Source organism: Passer montanus, unplaced genomic scaffold (genome assembly GCF_014805655.1).
Source record: "Passer montanus isolate IOZ18808 unplaced genomic scaffold, ASM1480565v1 scaffold48, whole genome shotgun sequence".
NCBI classification, from domain to species: Eukaryota; Metazoa; Chordata; class Aves; order Passeriformes; family Passeridae; genus Passer; species Passer montanus.
In genome coordinates, this window is record NW_024369707.1 from 2,026,190 (window position 1) to 2,035,878 (window position 9,689).

At 37.7% G+C, this 9,689-nt stretch overlaps 1 long non-coding RNA gene across 2 annotated transcripts; it reads left to right on the forward strand.

Moving 5' to 3' along the window:
* The first annotated feature begins 3,957 nt into the window (after nt 1–3,957).
* Nucleotides 3,958–7,201, forward strand: LOC120508595. Of its 2 annotated transcripts, XR_005629022.1 has the most exons (3): nt 3,958–4,147; nt 5,052–5,246; nt 6,637–7,201. It is a non-coding gene; the product is annotated as an uncharacterized LOC120508595 (long non-coding RNA). The 2 variants fall into 2 exon arrangements; XR_005629021.1 differs by having other exon boundaries at nt 3,959–4,147; nt 5,052–7,201.
* The last annotated feature ends 2,488 nt before the right edge of the window (nt 7,202–9,689 follow it).

Here is a 9,689-nt window from a genome sequence, read left to right on the forward strand (position 1 = left end):
ATCAGGCTGACAGACATCTTGCAGGGGAAGAAACACCTTCTAGGAACAAAAACCTTTCTGAAACAGAATCAATCATCTTCTAAGGTGAACGTGAGCAGTAAGACATGGGACTGAACTGACCACGTCAGACACCTGAAAGAAAAGCCAGCTGATATCTGGGGCAACATAAACAGTGTTAGGAATTCTGATGCTTTCATTGATTTTTGGCCCAAGCTCAAGGTACAAAATACAGCATCCTTCCACAGTCTGGAACCATTTTTAAGTGAGATTCGTGTATAGACATCTTTGTTCTCCCTCTTTTACCCAACAGTGCAGAGCCATGAGAATGGAGACTTGGAGCCCAAACTGTAGTGCAGGCTGGGATGTGTGCAGCCCTGGCTGGACCTAGTAAATTCTTTAGGGGAAGCATCCAAATTGGAGGCTTTAAGACCAATTAGTAGTTGAACATGCCTCCTGAGGGGGCAAGTTTTGGATCTATGAAATAATAGATTTTCTGTTATAATTTCACCAGGATGTTCTCTTTCTCTATTAGAACAAAAGCACAGATATTGTATATCTTCTGAAACTTCTGTGGTTAAAAAAAAAAATAAAAAAATCCTGAAACTTCATCTTGTAGGCTGTCTTTCAGTATAAGTTTATACTGGAATGAACTCACAATTCCAATGTTACAAACCCTGTTTGCTGAAGACCATGCATCAGGGCTTTTTCTCCTCATAAAGAAACAAAAATTAACTTCAGATAACGAGAACAAAGTAGCCAGAGCTTCCCCATACATTTCTTTCTAGAATACAGTACACAGTACTAACTTTTTTAAATGTACCAGAAATGAGACCTAAGAAACAGCAGAAAATTGGTACATTTGTCTTTACAGACATAAAAACTGTACTATGATTAATCCAAACTGCTTATAGTTATTTTTTAGCTGTTTTCTTTCACACAGAAATATTGTGAGGCTACACCTAATCATACCTAAACAGTATGTTACTGTTTGTTTGGGGCTGTTGGAGAGAGAATTATGCTTGTTTTTCCAAAGGCACTGGAGATCTTCCATATTCAGCTCATCTCTTATATTCTGCTTTTGTAGGTCTGTGGAGGCATCACCAGAGGGAAATAATAATGGAAATTAGAAATGAAGCAGACTGCTAAAAACAAAATTAAAGACCTCCGAGAAATTACAGTCTTCAAATTTGATTTTTTTTTTAACTGACAGCCTGCTGAAACTCAGAGAAAGATAAACACATTATGTTCAACTTCTGGGTATCTGCCTTACGGTGACAAGAAAATATCCTTACTTCAAGAAAATGCACTTTAGAAAAAGGGAATAAGAAACTGAATGTAAGGATGACTGGAAATGAAACAATTTCAAAGGCTTTGACATCAAACAGTTTATTATCATCTGCTTTATAATTGCATCTGCTAGATTTCTAATCTATCAGAAATAGAGAGATTCTGAGCTTCTCATGGGGACAGTCAGGTCTTAATGAGAAATGCAGATGTGAAAGTTAAGCTCTTGCTTATCAGGAAAGAGTGAGGGAGTGGGGGAAGGAGAGGGTGATCTTGCAAGATTGAAAAGAATGCTACTACAAAGAGTTCTCTTTCCAAGTGCAAAAAATCCCCCACAAACTTCTGTTGCGAATCAGCTCATTAAAAATGGAGATCTGGTTTAAACAGCTTTCAGTCTCATTTTAAGAAAAACTGAATGAAAAAAACACAAAGACAAAAACTGGTTAGTGACAAGAACTCTTGGCACACTTCTGCATTTAACACTGTCAAAACTATTTTAACCAGGACAGTAAAAACATGTAGCTTTACAGCAGTATCTGAAAGGAATTAATGAGGTATTTTGCATGTAAATTTTCCAAGAATATGCAGAAGCATGGCAAGAAGAAAAATATGTGTTTGTGGGTTTTAACAAGGAATAACCTGGGCTAAGAAAATGAGACTTGATAGTTCAAAAGCAGCTGAGAATGCACATGGATACACTGTGGAAAATCAGGTTGCTCGGGAGGAAATGTTTCCACAGAGAGGGGTTAACAGGAACTGGCTGGAACAAGACAGGAGAAAAATCTTTGTAGGGGAAAGTGGCACCAAAAGCAAATACAAGCAAAGATTTTGGCATTTACACCCATGGACAGATGTAGTGACTTCTTTCTGCAATGGAGATGGAACACGTACAGGGCCTGGATATTGCAAGTCAGAGGTGAGGGGTGATATGCACAATGTGGCCTAAAGAGCCAACAGAAGGCAGGGTTTCTGCACAGCCAAAAGGGAAATAATGCAAATGAGAGCCTGGTGGTGAGCAAGAAGGGTCCTGGGTGACTGTTCTGAACAAACACTGGCTGTACGTGGGCAGGTGGAGACAGCACACAGAGCTGTGGCTCTGCCAGCAGCCCAGGCAGGGACAGCAGGTGACCTTGTGCTCTGGGACAGCTCTGCCAGACGTGGTATGTGTAAGGAGAAGTGGTTGAATCTGCCTGAATGAAGCTTTGTAACTAGTTCTTCTCCTTAGGGGTTTCGGTGAAATCAAGACACAGGAACTGACTCCACTATCTCCAGATAAATGGCAATGGAAATGCTGGACAAGCGTAGAAACAAAAGACGAATTTTGGATACTTGCATGGGCCACAAGGTTTAATTGAGCAGCATCCTCATTACAATGATGGTGGCAATAAAAAAAATACCAGAGATTTTCAGGAGAATGATAAGGGAGGGAAAGTCAGGAACACAGGAGAGATTTTGAGATGAATTAGATGAAGGTCACTGGGGTATTGGTGAGGATAAGATCAGACACTGTGCAGGCAAGAAACTTCTACATCCAGTGCCAAGAGATAAAAGGCAGAGTTGTGAGGGGAAGGGAAGGCAAGCCAAGGGCTGGGGTAAAGTCAGATCATTTATAGTCAGTTTTCTCAGAAAGAGCACATGAAAAGGGAGAAATGGAAAATGGATGTGATTAGAATTGAAAGGCTGTGAGAAGGAATTGTCTAATCTGCTTGAAAGAAAAGTGAGCTGTAAGACAAAGACAGAGGGCTGCATTGTTTTCCACAATAAAGGCTAGTGGGTTTGATCTGGTAAATCAGCCTTTGTTTCAATTCTCTGGTGGTAGTGTTTAATCTCAAGTAATTATCACTGCTGTGCAGTATTCTCTGCATCTCCCCTAACTAAAACAATATAACACTGAATAGGAGGACATTTTAAGGAATTAATCAATTCAAATATTCATAATTTAGACAGGAGGTTTTAGTTTCTGGTTTTCTTTGAGACAAATCCCCACGACTTTTGTTTTTCCCTAGCTGTATTTTATTTAACCTTGAACAAGCTATTTTATCTATATTAAACATAATTTAAGTTTACTATGAATCATACCGACCTGTCACATCATTATGGAGTTAATGCAGAACCAATATCTTCTATAGCTCCTGACCAGTTCAATAGAAACTCATAGACAATTCTTTAAAAACATTATGAGAGTTTTTTTAAATATAAAAATGAAGCAAGGAAGAGATTAAAATGTAGTATAATACTCAACTCATGATGCTAAGAAATTTTTAAGTAATTAAGAATAACAACTAAGATAAACTGAAATTATTAGCTTAAGAAAGGTTCATTCTCTCTAGCAAATATCCTAGGGTTTCTTCCTGCCTTTCTTATGTACAGCTTTTCCAGATCCTAAGTTAGTACACTTGAAATTTTTTTAATTTACATTTATTTATCTACCTGCAGAGATGGAATTGTACAGAAAAAAAAAAAAATCACCCATGTCAGAAAGTCCTTAACCTCTAAAATAAATCCATGTCAAGTTATTCTGGAAAACTCTTATTACCCTAGACCTCTGGTGCCCTCCCCTCTCACACTGGCACAGAAGTGCCAGCTGAGCCAGGACAGTGGCACTCAGTATTGCAGGTGGTGCCACAGGCAGGGACTCCCTCCAGCAGCCCTCACAAGGCTGAGCTGTCCCCTGGCAGCTCCAGGAGGGCTGGGACCCAGCCAGCCCTGAGCCCCTGGGGCTGCCCTGCCTGGGCAGGGACACAGGGAACGACAGCACGGGGCAGAGGGACAGCAAGGGACACTTCATTGTGCTGCCAAAGAAGGAAACTTGAAATATAAAATAGCTTACATAAGGACTCCTGCAGCAAGAATATACCCACAGGTATGGAGCTATTTCAATTATTTTTAGCTGTTCCATTTCCAAGCATACACCAAACTGTTTTTTTCTAAAGAAAATGCATCACGTTGACCAGCTGATTGAACAAGATTATTTTAGGAGTATGCTTATCCTGCTAGAGAAAAATTGTGTTACAATGCATATAACATTTTGATTTCATGCACATTACCACAAGTTTGTTCTTCAAGCAGTTCTTCAACAATTTATTTTTTATATTAACTTATTTCATTATTACATATATGGATCCTTTGGCATTTTCAACTCTTTATTAAGATTAATTTTCTAACTTGAGCAAAAAGTAAGTCTTTTGCATTATAGTAGATTTTATTGTTTAACTTTGGATGACTTTATACTTTCATCCATAATATAAAACTCACATGGTAAATTTAATTATTTTGCTGTTTATTGAACTTCTATTTAACTGTCTTTTAAATTCTATTTGTCAAAAATTACTCTGCTGTAATTACTTATCTTCCTCCTTACTAAAGCTAGGCAAAAAATAATACTTAAATACTAGCTTATATCAAAAGTCTAAACACCAATATATCATAATGGAAACCAAAAGAATAACTTGAAAACATATCTACAATTCTTTATTCTCTGTCCATCAATTACAGGAAATAATGGCAAAAATTCCATTAGTGCGTGTTTTCTATGAAATGTAGGAGTATAATATAACAAGAAAGTGTATAATCTAGAAAAGTATTATCAGCCTGTTTTATTGTCTGTGGTTTGGTAACTACATTTATTTCACCCTTCTAAAGTGCAAACTCAGAATTCATGCTAAATGTAATATTCATTAAACCTTTTTTTTTTAAATTTTCCTCCACAGGTATGAGAATTTCAAATACATGAATGAATTTATTTATGTTTGTTTTTTATATCACAGGTTAACACAGGATGGAAGGAGTGTGGAATTTCATCTTAAATGCCTATAAGGCAAGGAAGAGCAATTCCATCAAAAATGCAGAATACGGGATTTGTCCACTTAAAACCTCTTAAAATATAATCAAGCTGTTGCAATTAGAGCTAAGAACAATATGACAAGCTGTAAAGCTCATCTTTCCTTAAGAGAGGACAAAAAGTGAGTGGAACTTGTCATTAGTGATGCTGGAAAAAAACATCTCTAGACAGAATTGGATGGAATATTTCCACGAACTCTATAAAAAATCATTTGTGTTTTCACACAGGAAGAAATGTAGCTTGGAGTGCAGCAAATCCAGTTTTACTTCTTAAACTGTTTCACATTTGCTGCACTGATTCAGCTGAAGTTCAGGCTGTTAGCACAAAGAGAATGCTTTTTGGTGTTTCTTCTATTGTAAAAGTTAGGCACACTGGATTACAAATCCTATTTTCACTGTTTGTAGTTCTTTGCAGGGATACTAAACCTTGCAAATCAGCTCCAGTACATGAAGGTTACCTACACTCATGATTCACATCCTATTTTTAGCTATAAAATATAAGAATATAAATTGCAAATATCAAAAGCATCCAGTGGTGATTTAGCTCTGCTGCCTTAAAAGTCAGTCTTCCTATTCCCACTGGACAAAAAAAAAAGTTAGTTAAATCCATAGCAATTGCAAAAATCCACTCAAGTGTTATAAAGAACATGGTTACTCACTAGATCAAAAGAGGTTTTTAAAGCAATCCTTAGGAAGAAGGGGTCAGCTTATTCTTTCATGAAAAAACACTAGAAAATACACACTGGTCCCTACTGCAGTGGAGAGATACCAGGCTCATGTGAATATTTCTACATTCTGGGGAAATGGGCCTTGTTTGACTAAATTTAGCAGCTTTTTCCTATGTGCTGCTCTTGTAAATGAAAATACAGTCCCTGTAGGCAGTCTCACAATTTCCCTTTGTCCTAAACTTAAAGATCTCCATGCAATTCCTATTAAAGACCAAACACCAATATTCCCTATTCATAGTCCCTGATCTCTGCTTGATGAGTGAGGTTTTTTCTCCCTCTAGGAGACCAAACTAACACAACCCTACTGTATATGTATGTAAGGGACATGATGGCCAAGTGCCAGGAAATGCATTATCATGAACAGCTTTTTTAATTATTGCCACTGGTGGTTTCAACTAGAATTGAACTCCTTCTTCTGGAATGTACCTGTACACAGACAAGGAAAGCTGTGCTTTGTACCAGTCATCTTGGATTCTCTCTCTTCCAGTTTCTAACTTGTAGAATTAATATTTCAGACAGAGAATTTCTCCAATGGTATTCACTTGATTTACATTAGTTAAGTATCTTTCAGGCCTGTGTAACTACCAGAAAAAGCTCAAAATCAAAATTTAAATTTTGCAGTAGTTAAAAGTTCCAGAGATATACATTTTTTTGCTATTACTCTGTTGGCTAAGGAAAATCAGAATCCACAATCGAACAGCACATGCTATTCCACTCTAAATGCTCCTAAATTTTGTCTAAAGAACCCAAACCTCTGCTGACAGCAATTGGGTTCCCTCTGCAGGCAGACAGCCCTGGCCAGCCGTGCTGCATGCCCCACTACACAGCCCAGGCAGGGATTAAACTGGAAATCAATCATGAAACCTGTATAAACTGGAAATCAATCACGAAACCTGTATAAAGCACACTGCAAAATCTCCAGGGTGAGAAAGTTTCCCTGGAGCACAAAGCCATCCCTATCCTCTGCTGGCTGCTGCAGCAGCAGAGCACAGCGTCACCTCCAGCCCCCCACACCTCCGGGCTCCTGATCCTCCACTGACAGCAACATCTCGGGAGAGAATTTTCCACCAGGAGCTGGAAGGGAATGACTGACCTCTGAGAAGTGCTGCAGGGCTTGACAAGGTGATGACATCCTGCATCTTTATTTTTATTGCATCAGCTGACTGCAAAGATCATGTCTCAAGCATTTAAACTGACCAAAGTTCAAAGACATGCAAATGTCAAAAATAAAATGTGTTAAAGTGGAGCCAGCAATGTCTCAGCAAATAACTCAATGGACTCTCCTGGATGAACTGAATAACTTTTTCATTTATATAAATTTTAGCTGTTAATAAACAATTTTGAATTTACTTATTTACATTTTTAATTATCTACATTGGACAAAGAGATTTCGCGTTCATCATGTTTTAAATAAATGAAATATTCTTGTTTTATGAATTACTTGAAAAATACTGCAGATGTTTACTGAATCCCACTTGAATATCACCATAGAAGTTGAAAATTTTCGTCTCTCCTGTTCAATACCTCACAATAACCGTTAATTTTTCTGTGCTTGTCTGTATATAGAGAGTTTAAAAGAAATGTTTCACAGTATTCACAAAAGAACTGATGAGTATCATCTTGAATATAAAGAAAATGAAAAGTAGAAAGAAGTAAAAGCAAAGAGTACTACAAATGAATGAATTTAATATTTATTTTATGCATTTACTGCAACACCACAAAAAAAATCCCACTTCCTTGTAGATATTTTTTTATTCTCTACCTTTATCTTTTTGAAAAGATTGTTCTTCAGCTGTGATGCTTTGACTGTGAAAATACTAACAAAAAGCAATTCCACCCAAACAAAACCTTTGTAAGGGTACTGACAACTCCTCACCCATTAAAAAATGCAAGAAATAGAATCTTCTTTTCAAGGAAAGGTATTCAGAAGAACAAAAGAATCCAGAAGTGCTATTTTCCTTCTTTTAGTAATAAAAATATTTCATATTTTTATTCTTCTATACTCATATGTTTTCATTTTCCTTTTATTTTTTTGAAAACTCTCCAATATGGCTGCACTTACAGCATCATCTAGTTTCTTTATTCAACACACCTATTTCATTTTTCATTAAAAAGCAAACTGAAAACATAGTCAAACCTCTTGTTCTTGATGAAAAGGGGTTCGAGTTATCAACTAATTTGGAAAGTTTCTTGCATCTGTGCTTTTCAGTTTCTTCAATACAAACTAAGCATTCTCAGCTGTGCAAAACCAAAACATTTCCTGGATAACTGCAAACAAACCGAGGTTTCCAAGCTGGTTCTGGCATGCCAAATGGCCTCAGCAGCCATGGCTAGATCCAGATGTGCAGTGAAATGAAGCTTTCTTTCATTAATCATCTCATTTTTTGTATCTTTATCAGCTTAGAGGATATGCAAATAATTAACAGCAAATATAATGGGACACCTAATTAGAATTAAAAAAAAAATTAGGGGATAAACCGAATCTACTGTTAAAGGTATATGAATGACAAATAAAGTAATCTTCAGAAGATTTCTTGTCCCATTTAGTCATGTATAGCTGCTTTGGGAAAAAACTTTGAAGTGTCTATTCTGCCAGTGGAAAGAAAAAATATTTTGTTTCATCGTTTATTTATACTTTTAGATAGGGAGCTGGAATTATTTTTCAGTAAGCACTGGCAGAGGAAACAAACTTGATAACATAACTGTTCTTGCCATCTGCACATACTTCACACATTGTCATACAGAGTCACTTGGATAGGAAAACAAACAGAAAATTGCCGAGTTCTGTGTGTTATGTAAAATGCTCTGCTTGTCAGTACAATTCGGGAGTGCCCTCACCTACACTGAAGGAAAGATGTTAATCTAAATTTGACAGAAGTGTCTGCAAGAGGTTGGGAGGATTATCTGTGAAGTTTAATAGTAGCAGCAGTTTAGGACATATTTAGACCTCCTCACTTGCACGAGGCAAACTTCAGGAGTGGAACAAGCCATCTGCTTCTGCACAGAACAACCTTTAAAAAGTAATCTTTCTGTCAGGCAGTGCTTGACTCATTCTCAGAACCTTTTCTGATGGGAAACCATCAGTTTATGCCACCTGAGGGTATTGTCTGCTGTGGCTGTCAGAGAAGTGGGCTCACTGTTTTCTCCCAGGTTCCTCTGCAAGCACATTGGCAGCAGCACCTTTGGGCAGTCTGCTACCTTTTGCTGACTTTCCCTGAAATCCTCACCTTCCCCCTTTCCACTACCAGCAGTCTAAGGGCGGTGTTACTTTGATTCTGATCCTGCAAAGAGACCAAAGTCAAGCTCAAGCTCACGCTTGAATCTGAATGGTTACATCCATTTTACCAGATTCTGGAGCAGTCTGGGTGCATTCTGTGGCCAAATCCTTTCTATAACAACAAAAGATCTCCAGCACAAGATTTCTTTTTTTTCTCTGTTTCCCTCCACACCCATAAGCAGGCACTGACATCACACTAGGCCCTCCTTGGAGAGAAAATTCAGGGTGGGCAGCAGCCCATGGTCATTTCTAGGAGGGTTTCCCATCTGAATGAATGGAGTACAGCACCCATCCAGCAGGACAGAAGACACACCTGCCCTGCAGTTCAGGTATTAGAACCACTGTAATTAAGGACAGCACGTCCCAGAATGTGTTAACTGTGTCACTGCTACAGTGATACAGAATTTCTACAGGGCAAAAAACCCAACAAAATTAAAAACACCCTCAAAACCCTCAAAAAACACCAGCAAAACCACTATAACACCTAAAGTTTTATAGAAACTTTTAACAAAAGATTATTTTTTGAGAAAAAAATAAACATTTTATCCCACACAAAGGAT